The 14,001-nt window shown below is 39.2% G+C and overlaps 1 long non-coding RNA gene across 2 annotated transcripts in view; it reads right to left on the minus strand.

The window, feature by feature from the left end:
• The window catches only part of LOC133577872 (uncharacterized), a 78,767-nt gene extending 65,609 nt beyond the window's left edge, over positions 1-13,158 (minus strand). For both annotated transcript variants that reach the window (XR_009811780.2, XR_009811781.2), the window contains exon 1: positions 12,210-13,158. This is a non-coding gene — a long non-coding RNA (uncharacterized lncRNA). The remainder of the gene's footprint in view (positions 1-12,209) is intronic.
• Positions 13,159-14,001: the final 843 nt, after the last annotated feature.

Genomic DNA, 14,001 nt, shown 5'->3' on the forward strand with positions numbered 1-14,001 from the left:
ACAATGCCAAGCCACGTGTTACATCAACGTGGCTTCATAGTAAAAGAGTGCGGATACTAGACTGGCCTGCCTGTAGTCCAGATCTGTCTCCCATTGAAAATGTGTGGCGCATTACGAAGCCTAAAATACCACAACAGAGACCCCCGGACTGTTGAACAACTTAAGCTGTACATCAAGCAAGAATGGGAAAGAATTCCACCTGAGAAGCTTAAAAAATGTGTCTCCTCAGCTCCCAAACGTTTACTGAGTGTTGTTAAAAGGAAAGGCCATGTAACACAGTGGTGAACATGCCCTTTCCCAACTACTTTTGCACATGTTGCAGCCATGAAATTCTAAGTTAATTATTATTTGCAAAAAAATATATAAAGTTTATGAGTTTGAACATCAAATATCTTGTCTTTGTAGTGCATTCAATTGATTATTGGTTGATAAGGATTTGCAAATCATTGTATTCCGTTTATATTTACATGTAACACAATTTCCCAACTCATATGGAAACGGGGTTTGTACACTGAACAAAAATATAAACGCAGCAAGATTTAAAACTTTGACTATATACACAAAAGACCTATTCCTCTCAAATATCGTTCACAAATCTGTGTAAGTGAGCATTTCTTCTTTGCCAAGATAATCAGTCCCGCCTCACAGGTGTAGCATATCAAGATGCTGATTAATCGGCATGATTATTGCACGGGTGTGCCTTAGGCTGCCCACAATAAAAGGCCATTCTGAAACATGCGGTTTTATAACACAGCACAATGCCACAGATGTCCACCAGAGCTGTTGCCCGTGAATTGAACGCTCATTTCTCTACCATGAGCAGTCTCCAAAGACGTTTCAGAGAATTTGGCAGTACATCCAACCGGCCTCACCACACCAGCCCAGGACCTCCACATCCAGCAGGTGCACCTCCATAATAGTCTGAGATCTGCCACCTAGTCCCATTTCTCACATTTCTGGAAAGTTTCATGAAAACCCACACACAACTTTGAGTTATTTTAAAGACTAACAGCAAACCCCAATGATTACATACTTAATGAACACACACACAGGTACACACACACACACAAACATCAATAAGCAGTGTACTGAAGGAACTCCTCAGGCAAAGTGCTGATGTTTTTTTTTTTTATTGCATCGATCCTTTTGAGTTTGCGGATTCTCGGACTTGTGCCGGGGGAGGGGCGTGGGGGACGTGGCCTGTCTGCATGATGTTTCCTTTGTCAAATGTAGTAAAAGGTAGCAAAACAAACATTGTGGTACCAAAAATGCCTTATTAGCCTTATTGCCCTTATTAGGGCAAATATTGAAATAACACTGCCCTTCGTTTGTGCTGTAAAAAATTTCGGTTTTGCCGTTACGGTTTTTAAGTTATTACATTCTTTTACCTGCTCAGTGGCCTTGTGGTTAGAGTGCCCGCCCTGAGATCGGGAGGTGGTGAGTTCAAACCCCGGCCGACTCATACCAAAGACTATAAAAATGGGACCCATTACCTCCCTGCTTGGCATCCAGCATCAAGGGTTGGAATTGGGGGTTAAATCACCAAAATGATTCCCGGGCGCGGCCACCGCTGCTGCTCACTGCCCCCCTCACCTCCCAGGGGGTGACCAAGGGGATGGGTCAAATGCAGAGGACAAATTTCACCGCACCTAGTGTGTGTGTGACAATCATTGGTACTTTAACTTTAAATTAAAAAAATATATACAGGTAAAAGCCAGTAAATTAGAATATTTTGAAAAACTTGATTTATTTCAGTAATTGCATTCAAAAGGTGTAACTTGTACATTATATTTATTCATTGCACACAGACTGATGCATTCAAATGTTTATTTCATTTAATTTTGATGATTTGAAGTGGCAACAAATGAAAATCCAAAATTCCGTGTGTCACAAAATTAGAATATTACTTAAGGCTAATACAAAAAAGGGATTTTTAGAAATGTTGGCCAACTGAAAAGTATGAAAATGAAAAATATGAGCATGTACAATACTCAATACTTGGTTGGAGCTCCTTTTGCCTCAATTACTGCGTTAATGCGGCGTGGCATGGAGTCGATGAGTTTCTGGCACTGCTCAGGTGTTATGAGAGCCCAGGTTGCTCTGATAGTGGCCTTCAACTCTTCTGCGTTTTTGGGTCTGGCATTCTGCATCTTCCTTTTCACAATACCCCACAGATTTTCTATGGGGCTAAGGTCAGGGGAGTTGGCGGGCCAATTTAGAACAGAAATACCATGGTCCGTAAACCAGGCACGGGTAGATTTTGCGCTGTGTGCAGGCGCCAAGTCCTGTTGGAACTTGAAATCTCCATCTCCATAGAGCAGGTCAGCAGCAGGAAGCATGAAGTGCTCTAAAACTTGCTGGTAGACGGCTGCGTTGACCCTGGATCTTAGGAAACAGAGTGGACCGACACCAGCAGATGACATGGCACCCCAAACCATCACCCAACCATGCAAATTTTGCATTTCCTTTGGAAATCGAGGTCCCAGAGTCTGGAGGAAGACAGGAGAGGCACAGGATCCACGTTGCCTGAAGTCTAGTGTAAAGTTTCCACCATCAGTGATGGTTTGGGGTGCCATGTCATCTGCTGGTGTCGGTCCACTCTGTTTCCTGAGATCTAGGGTCAACGCAGCCGTCTACCAGCAAGTTTTAGAGCACTTCATGCTTCCTGCTGCTGACCTGCTCTATGGAGATGGAGATTTCAAGTTCCAACAGGACTTGGCGCCTGCACACAGCGCAAAATCTACCCGTGCCTGGTTTACGGACCATGGTATTTCTGTTCTAAATTGGCCCGCCAACTCCCCTGACCTTAGCCCCATAGAAAATCTGTGGGGTATTGTGAAAAGGAAGATGCAGAATGCCAGACCCAAAAACGCAGAAGAGTTGAAGGCCACTATCAGAGCAACCTGGGCTCTCATAACACCTGAGCAGTGCCAGAAACTCATCGACTCCATGCCACGCCGCATTAACGCAGTAATTGAGGCAAAAGGAGCTCCAACCAAGTATTGAGTATTGTACATGCTCATATTTTTCATTTTCATACTTTTCAGTTGGCCAACATTTCTAAAAATCCCTTTTTTGTATTAGCCTTAAGTAATATTCTAATTTTGTGACACACGGAATTTTGGATTTTCATTTGTTGCCACTTCAAATCATCAAAATTAAATGAAATAAACATTTGAATGCATCAGTCTGTGTGCAATGAATAAATATAATGTACAAGTTACACCTTTTGAATGCAATTACTGAAATAAATCAAGTTTTTCAAAATATTCTAATTTACTGGCTTTTACCTGTATATATTTATTTCAACATTTTCTAACTCATCCACTTAAAAACAGAAATGGCAGAAATGTAGCACAAATGAGTGGCAACGTTATTTGGATATTTGCACTGATAAGTGAAGTTAATTTCACAAAACAGTAATTGGGCTGTTAAAGGGGCGGGACTCCACACCATGCAGTGTCTTGATTGGTGGACAGAGTAACGCTTACTTCCACGCTATGATGTCACACTAACGAGACCGGGCTGCTAGATGGAGGCGGGGCTACCAGACGACGCCTGACTCGAGGTATAGTCACGTGACCGCGAGGTCAAAGCAGGGGCCCGGCGGTTGCATGCGGCGTCCTGGGAATCGTTGCGCCGCCCTTCATTATGCATGAGCCGAGCAAACTCACATCATCTGCACGCCATCACTGATAAATGATTCATAAATCACCATGATCCATTAAGCATGGCGGCCAAGGAGAGGGCGGTGAAAAAAATGTACCTTACTGGACATATATTAGCTTTTAACCCCATATCTCGTATTAAATACTTGTACTACAACGTCGCAACACAGGTTGTTTTCTGTTGGTCACTCACTCGAAAAGTACAGCACAGTATTTACCAGAGGTGTGGACTCGAGTCACATGACTTGGACTCGAGTCAGACTCGAGTCATGAATTTGATGACTTTAGACTCGACTTGACAAAATGTAAAAAGACTTGCAACTCGACTTAGACTTTAACATCAATGACTTGTGACTTCACTTGGACTTGAGCCTTTTGAATTGACATGACTTGACATGACTGGCTACTTTCCCCAAAACCCAAAGATGAAAAAGTTATTCAGGAGCGCTCCGTATTTTTCATTGTGTACTTGTCTATCAGCGTTGCGTGTGTCAGCTGGTGTGGTCTCAGTACAACAGCCAATCAAATTAGATCTACTTTGTTTTCATCACACAGCATTCATCCAATCAAATTGCAGGACAACCAACGAAGAAGACATGTCCAAACCACACGCCAGTGAACAAAAAATGATGCCTAAAATAATTTCGTTTGGGTATAAAAATTACGAGGTGGTCAACACAAAACGGTTTGCAGTATGCAACACATGCGGTTCGAAAATGACTGATGGAGAGGCAACAACTTCCAACTTCGTCCGGCATTTGAAGTTGCACAGAGAACGGTAAGTTTTGAATGTAAGATAACGTTTATTGGCTAAGTAACGTGACTTTTATTTGCTGTGTAGTTAAATCAGTGAGGCTGTAAACTCACTGCTAACGTTATAACGTTATTGCAAACACGGGAATCTGTTGCAGTTCACTACCTTATTCATACTTTTTGTTCAGTGATTTTTTTAAGCAGGGTTACGTTAGTCAATATATCACACGTAACGTTAGACGGCGGTCAGCAGCACCGCGTATTTTAGCCACCTAAAAAAAAGACAAAAATAGTAAAATAAAGGTCAGTTAAAATGTATACTATATTATGAATATGTGTACCGTTTTAGCTAGCTTTCTGACATACTGTTGGTTGTTTACCTCAGTGGTCCCCAACCACCGGGCCGCGGCCCGGTACTGGTCCGTGGATCGATTGGTATCGGGCCGCACAAGAATTTATTTTTTTTTAATTAAATCAACATAAAAAACACAAGATACACTTACAAGTAGTGCACCAACCCAAAAAAACTCTCTCCCCCTTTTGTTCTGGGCATTGAACATGAAGACTCTTCCTTCACTGTTCCGAGTGGCCATGAGAGTCTTGGCAGTGCCTGCCTCCAGTGCTCCAGTGGAGCGAGTTTTCAGCCATGGTGGCATCATACTACGCCCCCATCGTGCACAAATGACTGACAGACTCTTGGCTAATTTGGTCTTTTGCAAATGCAATGCAGCATAGGGCCCTGACATATAAAAAGTACAACTTTTTTGTTATGTTCACGTATATGTCATGTTTTTTCAATGTTAACACTTTTGTACAAATAAGTACATTTGCACTTTATTTTTCAATGTGTTTGTTCTGTAAAGGAATGAGTTAATGTTTAAAATGACTGGTTAATAGTGCTATTATAAAGTGCAATGTCAGCACAATTTTCTTTCCTGCAATTTAAAATGCACTTGTTTTAATAAATAAATACAGTGTTTGAAAAGCATACACAATCTGTGTTAATATATTAGTCTGTGGTTAAAAGGACTTGAAAGGACTCGAAACTCAAAATGCAGGACTTAGGACTTGACTTGGGACTTTCCAGTCTTGACTTTGGACTTGACTCGGGGCTTGCCTGTCTTGACTCGGGACTTGACTCGGACTTGAGGGCAAAGACTTGAGACTCACTTGTGACTTGCAAAACAATGACTTGGTCCCACCTCTGGTATTTACAGTACTACCACCTCACTTTTTGTCATCCAAAAGGTCTGACAAAAAAATAAAACAAAATTCAAAGCATTTTTTTCCCAAAACAAATATAGTAAATCCTATTAATTAGTTGTAGACACCCAAAAGTATGAACTCCAAACACATTTTTGTAGAGAAGTAGATGAGGAAATGTTGGAATGGTTTGAATGTTGAAAAGCTGATGCTGAACTGAAATGCTAATGGCACGTAGGATGAATGCAGAAATGGTTTGAATGTTGAAATCGTTTAAACGCTGAAATGGTTTGAATGTTGAAGAGTTTGAATTTCCAGGGAAACCGGAATTTGGTTTGGAACTTGGCAATGTGTTAGTTTGAATGTCCAGGATGAGTGGAATGTGTTGGTTTGAATAGGTTGAAAAATGTTGGAATTGTGCAACTTGGAAAAATGTCCCATTCATTTCAATGGGAACTTCCTGGAAATTTGGGAATTTTTTGAAAACCGGCATTTTTTTTTTTTTTTTTAATGATTAGGAGCATGAATGTCCTGAATGAGCTGAATTGGTTGGTGTTGGAATTGTTTAAATCGGTCAAGAAATGTTGACAGTTTTTAACTGAGAAATTCCTGGAATTTCAGGAAAACCGGGAATTTTTCTAGTTCCTTAACCAACTTGGTTTTTGTCCTGAATATGAGGAGTGTTTTGACGGTGGAACGGTTGAAATGGGTTGAAAAATGTGAAAGGAGTAGTGGAACTTAAGGGTGGAAATAGGTTACCAAAAAACGGGGATTCCTGGAAATGTGTTTAATGTGGAAAATTGGTAGTTTGAATGTCCAGGATGAGTTGAATGTGTTGAAGGTGGAATGGTTTGAATCGGTTGAAAAATGTGGGAATTTTGGTAGTTTGAAAAATGGCCAATTCATTTTGAATGGGGAAAATGCCGGGGGGAAAAAAGGAATTATGGGAAATCCAGGAATAATTATTTTTAGAAATGTTGAAGTGGAGCACACAATTCCTGAACAGGCTGAATATTTTGAAGTTGGAACGGTTTGAATCAGATGAAAAATGTGGGAATTGTGGAACTTTGAAGAATGTCCCATTGATTTCAATGGGAATTTCCCACAAATTTGGGAATTTCGGGAAAAGTGGGAATTTGTTTTTAAATGGTAAACAAAACTTGAATGGTCTGAAGGAGTTGAAATTGTTGGTGTTGAAATTTTTCAAATCAATCGAGAAATGTTGAAGCAGTAACATGTTGAATTGAGAAATGGTATTAAGGAATTGCTGGAATTTTGGGAAAACCAGGAATTTTTCCAATTAAAAAAACAACTTTGTGTTTTGTCCTGATTAAGAGGAATGTTTTGACGGTGGAACGGTTGAAATGCGTTGAAAAATGGGACAGGAGTAGTGGAACTTAATGGTGGAAATAGGTTACCAAAAAACAGGAATTCCTGGAAATGCGTTGAATGTGGAAAAATTGTAGTTTGAATGTCCAGGATGAGTTGAATGTGTTGAAGGTGGAATGGTTTGAATGGGGAATTGTGGAAGTTTTAAAAATGGCCAATTAATTTTGAATGGGGAGAATGCAAAAAAAAAAAAAAAAAAAAAGGGATTATGGGAAATCCGGGAAAATATTTTTAGAATTGTTGAAGAAGAGCACATAATTCCTGAACAGGCGGAATATTTTGAAGTTGGAACAGTTTGAATCAGATGAAAAATCTGGGAATTGTGGAACCTTGAAGAATGTCCCAATTTTTTTTATTTTTTTTTAAATTGGGAATTTCGAGAAAAGCGGGAATTTTTTTGAAAATGGTAAAACAATTGTCTGAATGAGTTGAAATGGTATGTGTTGGAATTGTTCAAATCGGTCGAGAAATGTTGAAGCAGTAACATGTTGAATTGAGAAATGATATTACGGAATTCCCGGAATTTCGGGGGGGGGGAAAGGAAATTTTTCCAGTTAAAAAAAATATTTTCCAGTTAAAAGAAAACTAAATTTTTTGTCCTGATTAAGAGGAATGTTTTGACGGTGGAACGGTTGAAATGTGTTGAAAAATGTGACAGGAGTAGTGTATCTTAAGGGTGGAAATAGGTTACCAAAAAACAGGAATTCCTGGAAATTTGTTGAATGTGGAAAATGTGTAGTTTGAACGTCCAGGATGAGTTGAATGTGGAATGGTTTGAATGGGTTAAAGAATGTGGGAATTGTGGAAGTTTGAAAAATGGCCAATTCATTTTGAATGGGGAAAGTGCAACAAAAAAAAGGGCTTATGGGAAATCCGGGAAAATATTTTTAGAATTGTTGAAGAAGAACACATAATTCCTGAACAGGCTGAATATCTTGAAGTTGGAACGGTTTGAATCAGATGAAAAATGTGGAACTTTGAAGAATGTCCCATTGATTTCAATGGGAATTTCCCAAAAATGTGGGAATTTCGGGAAAAGCGGGAATTTTTTTGAGGATGGTAAATAACTTGAATGGTCTGGATGTGTTGGAATTGTTCAAATCGGTCAAGAAATTTTGAAGCAGTAACATGTTGAATTGAGAAATGGTATTGCGGAATTCCTGGAATTTCGAGAAAAACAGGATTTTTTTCCAGTTCAAAAAACACTTCGTTGAGTAATGTTTTGACGGTAGAACGGTTGAAATGCATTGAAAAATGTGGAAGGAGTAGTCGCCGGAAAAAAGGGTGGACATATGGCTTTGGAAAAGCAGGAATTCTGGAAAATCCTGGAATTTTTTGGAACTTGGAAAAAGGATGGTTTGAATTTCCAGAATGGTGGAATGTGTTGAAGGTGGAAAGGTTTGAATAGGTTGGAAATGGTGAAAGTTTGAAAAAATGGCCAAGTCATTTTGAATGGGAAAAATGTCCCGGAAAACCTGGAATTCTGGGAAATGTGGGAATTTGTCAAGAAGGCTGAACAGTTTGAAGGGAATGCTTTGGAGCATTCACACAACAATGACAGTTTTACATGCAGAAAACCACACAACAAACAAACATATAAATGATTAATAAAGAGGGAGCTGGACGCCACCTTCTACTCTCTTGGATTGTTATTAAAGTGCTGGTACTTGCAACGTCAACATTCTCACAACATTAACATACTTTGTCACCTACATATAACGTCATTGCATTCTTACGTAGGCTTGTTTTTTAAGCCTGTTCGTGAATAATTTATTAAATTAAAAAACACAAAAATGGTCGCTGACCGGAAGTCAGCTCAGCAGCAGTAAACAGAGGTGTGGACTCGAGTCACATGACTTGGACTCGAGTCAGACTCGAGTCATGAATTTGATGACTTTAGACTCGACTTGACAAAATGTAAAAAGACTTGCAACTCGACTTAGACTTTAACATCAATGACTTGTGACTTCACTTGGACTTGAGCCTTTTGAATTGACATGACTTGACACGACTTGCTACTTTCCCCAAAACCCAAAGATGAAAAAGTTATTCGGGAGCGCTCCGTATTTTTCATTGTGTACTTGTCTATCAGCGTTGCGTGTGTCAGCTGGTGTGGTCTCAGTACAACAGCCAATCAAATTAGATCTACTTTGTTTTCATCACACAGCATTCATCCAATCAAATTGCAGGACAACCAACGAAGAAGACATGTCCAAACCACACGCCAGTGAACAAAAAATGATACCTAAAATAATTTTGTTTGGGTATAAAAATTACGAGGTGGTCAACACAAAACGGTTTGCAGTATGCAACACATGCAGTTCCAAAATTACTGATGGAGAGGCAACAACTTCCAACTTCGTCCGGCATTTGAAGTTGCACAAAGAACGGTAAGTTTTGAATGTAAGATAACGTTTATTGGCTAAGTAACGTGACTTTTATTTGCTGTGTAGTTTAATCAGTGAGGCTGTAAACTAACTGCTAACGTTATAACGTTATTGCAAATACGGGAATCTGTTGCAGTTCACTACCTTATTCATACTTTTTGTTCAGTGATTTTTTTTAAGCAGGGTTACGTTAGTCAATATATCACACGTAACGTTAGACGGCGGTCAGCAGCACCGCGTATTTTAGCCACCTAAAAAAAGACAAAAATAGTAAAATAAAGGTCAGTTAAAATGTATACTATATTATGAATATGTGTACTGTTTTAGCTAGCTTTCTGACATACTGTTGGTTGTTTACCTCAGTGGTCCCCAACCACCGGACCGCGGCCCGGTACTGGTCCGTGGATCGATTGGTATCGGGCCGCACAAGAAATATATATATTTTTTTTTTTTCTTTTTTTAATTAAATCAACATAAAAAACACAAGATACACTTACAAGTAGTGCACCAACCCAAAAAAACTCTCTCCCCCCTTTTGTTCTGGGCATTGAACATGAAGACTCTTCCTTCACTGTTACGAGTGGCCATGAGTCTTGGCAGTGCCTGCCTCCAGTGCTCCAGTGGAGCGAGTTTTCAGCCATGGTGGCATCATACTACGCCCCCATCGTGCACAAATGACTGACAGACTCTTGGCTAATTTGGTCTTTTGCAAATGCAATACAGCATAGGGCCCTGACATATAAAAAGTACAATTTTTTGTTATGTTCACGTATATGTCATGTTTTTTCAATGTTAACACTTTTGTACAAATAAGTACTTTTGCACTTTATTTTTCAATGTGTTTGTTCTGTAAAGGAATGAGTTAATGTTTAAAATGACTGGTTAATAGTGCTATTATAAAGTGCAATGTCAGCACAATTTTCTTTCCTGCAATTTAAAATGCACTTGTTTTAATAAATAAATACAGCGTTTGAAAAGCATACACAATCTGTGTTAATATATTAGTCTGTGGTTAAAAGGACTTGAAAGGACTCGAAACTCAAAATGCAGGACTTAGGACTTGACTTGAGACTTTCCAGTCTTGACTTTGGACTTGACTCGGGGCTTGCCTGTCTTGACTCGGGACTTGACTCGGACTTGAGGGCAAAGACTTGAGACTTACTTGTGACTTGCAAAACAATGACTTGGTCCCACCTCTGGCAGTAAACAGGTCGGAAGTTAAAGGTTTCTTCAGGTAATACAAAGAGCCTCTGCTGCCACCAAGTGGCCGAAATATGGAGAGTGTTGGGAGAGAGGAAATAAGTCGAAATGGAGTAAGTTTGGCAAATAAAAAGTTCAATGAGCGGCGGACTCCGTGTCACTTTACGGAAGTGTTACGCAGGAAGCATAGTTTTGTCGACATTGACGACAGCCGACAGTAGTGATGGGTCCGGCAACACCGATGCATCGGCGCATGCGTCGAGTTCATAGAGCGAAACCCTGTGTCGGTGCGCGTACCGCTTTTAGAAAGTCACGTGACCGATCATGAGCTGTTTAGGTCACGTGACCGATACGCCAACTGTGTCGCACTGACGCCTCCTCTGTTCCCTGTGAAAGGGTCTTTTCTACAGCCGGAGAAATAATAACTAAGAAGAGAAAGCGTCTAAAATTGAATACGTTGGAAAAACTGTTTTTTAAAAAAAATAAAAATGTGTAAAAAAAAAAAAAAAATTCCAGGTCCACAAGCATCCTCATTCACAACACGTTCTCTTAGATTTCCATGTTATGATACATGTTCACATTATTTATTGACTGTATCTAAAAAAGACAAAAAATATATTTTTATTTAAATGAAGTTATAAAATAATCCTAAATGAAATACAATGACTTGGTTTATATTATTGTATATACTAGGTCAGTGGTTCTCAACCTTTTTTCAGCAATGTACCCCCTGTGAATTTTTTTTTAATTCAAGTACCCCCTAATCAGAGCAAAGCATTTTTGGTTGAAAAAAAAAAAGATAAAAGAAGTAAAATACAGCACTATGTCATCAGTTTCTGATTTATTAAATTGTATAACAGTGCAAAATATTGCTCATTTGTAGTGGTCTTTCTTGAACTATTTGGAAAAAAAGATATAAAAATAACTAAAAACTTGTTGAAAAATAAACAAGTGATTCAATTATAAATAAAGATTTCTACACATAGAAGTAATCATCAACTTAAAGTGCCCTTGTATTAGAGCTCCATCTGGATTCATGAACTTAATTCTAAACATTTCTTCACAAAAAAAAAAATCTTTAACATCAATATTTATGGAACATGTCCACAAACAATCTAGCTGTCAACACTGAATATTGCATTGTTGCATTTCTTTTCACAGTTCTTTTTGACAGACATTTTAGTGACAAACCTGAGCTTGTGCTTCACTGAGTTTATGAACTTACATTCATATTTTGTTGAAGTATTATTCAATAAATATATTTATAAATGATTTTTGAATTGTTGCTATTTTTAGAATATTTAAAAAAAATCTCACGTACCCCTTGGCATACCTTCAAGTACCCCCAGGGGTTCGCGTACCCCCATTTGAGAACCACTGTACTAGGTCATAAAATCAGTGTCAGTTGAGTCGGTCCATAGGTTGCCTGTAGGGATTTTTAATGTCCAGCAGATGTCAGTATTTAGTGACACAGTATCGACACAGTATCAATACAGTTTTGCAATGTGTCGAAACGCTTCATGACACCTCATCAGCCCATCACTAGCCGACAGGGTTGAACGCACATTAAATAGCCGGCAAACAAGTTTAATAAATACAGAAAACTTACCTTTTTTTAGTCCGCCCGCTTTCTTCTGGCATGGCGCTCATTTACTTTTAAATGTGTCAATAATATTCCCAATTAGCGAAAATCAGTTGATCAGTGTCAGGCCTGGAACCAATCAGCTGCGATAAAGGAGGGGTCCTAATGTCAATACAGAAATTGCCGACAGGGATGAACACACATTAAATGGCCGGCAAACAAGTTGAATAAATACAGAAAATTTACCTTTTTTTTTAGTCCGCCTGCTTTCTTCTGGCATGGCGCTCATTTAGTTTTAAATGTGTCAGTAATATTCACACCTGGCGAAAATCTGTTTATCAGTGTCAGGCCTGGAACCAATCAGCTGCTATAAAGGAGGGGTCCTAATGTCAATACAGGAAGTGCTGCATTTACTGAGTAGGGGTGGGCGTATATGCCTGTTTATTTTATAACTCTTATAGCAATGGTCCCCAACCACCGGTCCGGGGACCGGTACCGCTCCGTGACGCATTTGATACGGGGCCGCAGGGAAACATTAAATAATTTATAAACGGCTAGGCGTACAATTCTTTTTAAATGGAAGCTTGCGTCTCCGCCGAGCCATAACAGTTGGATACAAGATGTCTTGCGGTGTCTCTAGTTAGAGAAGCTTCGGTTCTCGCAGAAAGGATCTGTGTCATCTTTCCATAAAACTTGGGGCCCCCTCGGACAAGCTTGACATCACCCCAAGCGATTCGAGTAACACAACTTAGACAGAGCTGATCGCTGAAGCCCCCCCCCCCCCGACCCTCATTCCTTGTGTTTATTTACGTTTACGTTATATTTTTTGGCATATCTTATGTAGTATTTATTTATTTATTTTACCTTATTTATCTTTTGTTTATCTTTAATATATTTGTTAGATTGAATCTAAGTTTGCATATATTCATGTGTGTCTATATTTGTTGTGGGCACTAGGTGACAATTACCTTGGGAATTAAAGTGGGAGGGTATTGTAAGGGGTGGGGTTTACTATGTTACATATTGTAAAATGTGCAGATCAGTGTGTGAATGTGTGTGTGAATGGGTAAATGTGGAAGTAGTGTCAAAGCGCTTTGAGTACCTTGAAGGTAGAAAAGCGCTATACAAGTACAACCCATTATCATTATCATTATCATTATCATAGATACCTCAACTTGCTGTTGCCATGATCCATCATACTGTACTGTCTGCAAAATTCAATAAAAATATTTGGAAAAAATATATATATACAGGTAAAAGCCAGTAAATTAGAATATTTTGAAAAACTTGATTTATTTCAGTAATTGCATTCAAAAGGTGTAACTTGTACATTATATTTATTCATTGCACACAGACTGATGCATTCAAATGTTTATTTCATTTAAATTTGATGATTTGAAGTGGCAACAAATGAAAATCCAAAATTCCGCGTGTCACAAAATTAGAATATTACTTAAGGCTAATACAAAAAAGGGATTTTTAGAAATGTTGGCCAACTGAAAAGTATGAAAATGAAAAATATGAGCATGTACAATACTCAATACTTGGTTGGAGCTCCTTTTGCCTCAATTACTGCGTTAATGCGGCGTGGCATGGAGTCGATGAGTTTCTGGCACTGCTCAGGTGTTATGAGAGCCCAGGTTGCTCTGATAGTGGCCTTCAACTCTTCTGCGTTTTTGGGTCTGGCATTCTGCATCTTCCTTTTCACAATACCCCACAGATTTTCTATGGGGCTAAGGTCAGGGGAGTTGGCGGGTCAATTTAGAACAGAAATACCATGGTCCGTAAACCAGGCACGGGTAGATTTTGCGCTGTGTGC

Source organism: Nerophis lumbriciformis, linkage group LG39, assembly GCF_033978685.3.
Source record: "Nerophis lumbriciformis linkage group LG39, RoL_Nlum_v2.1, whole genome shotgun sequence".
NCBI classification, from domain to species: Eukaryota; Metazoa; Chordata; class Actinopteri; order Syngnathiformes; family Syngnathidae; genus Nerophis; species Nerophis lumbriciformis.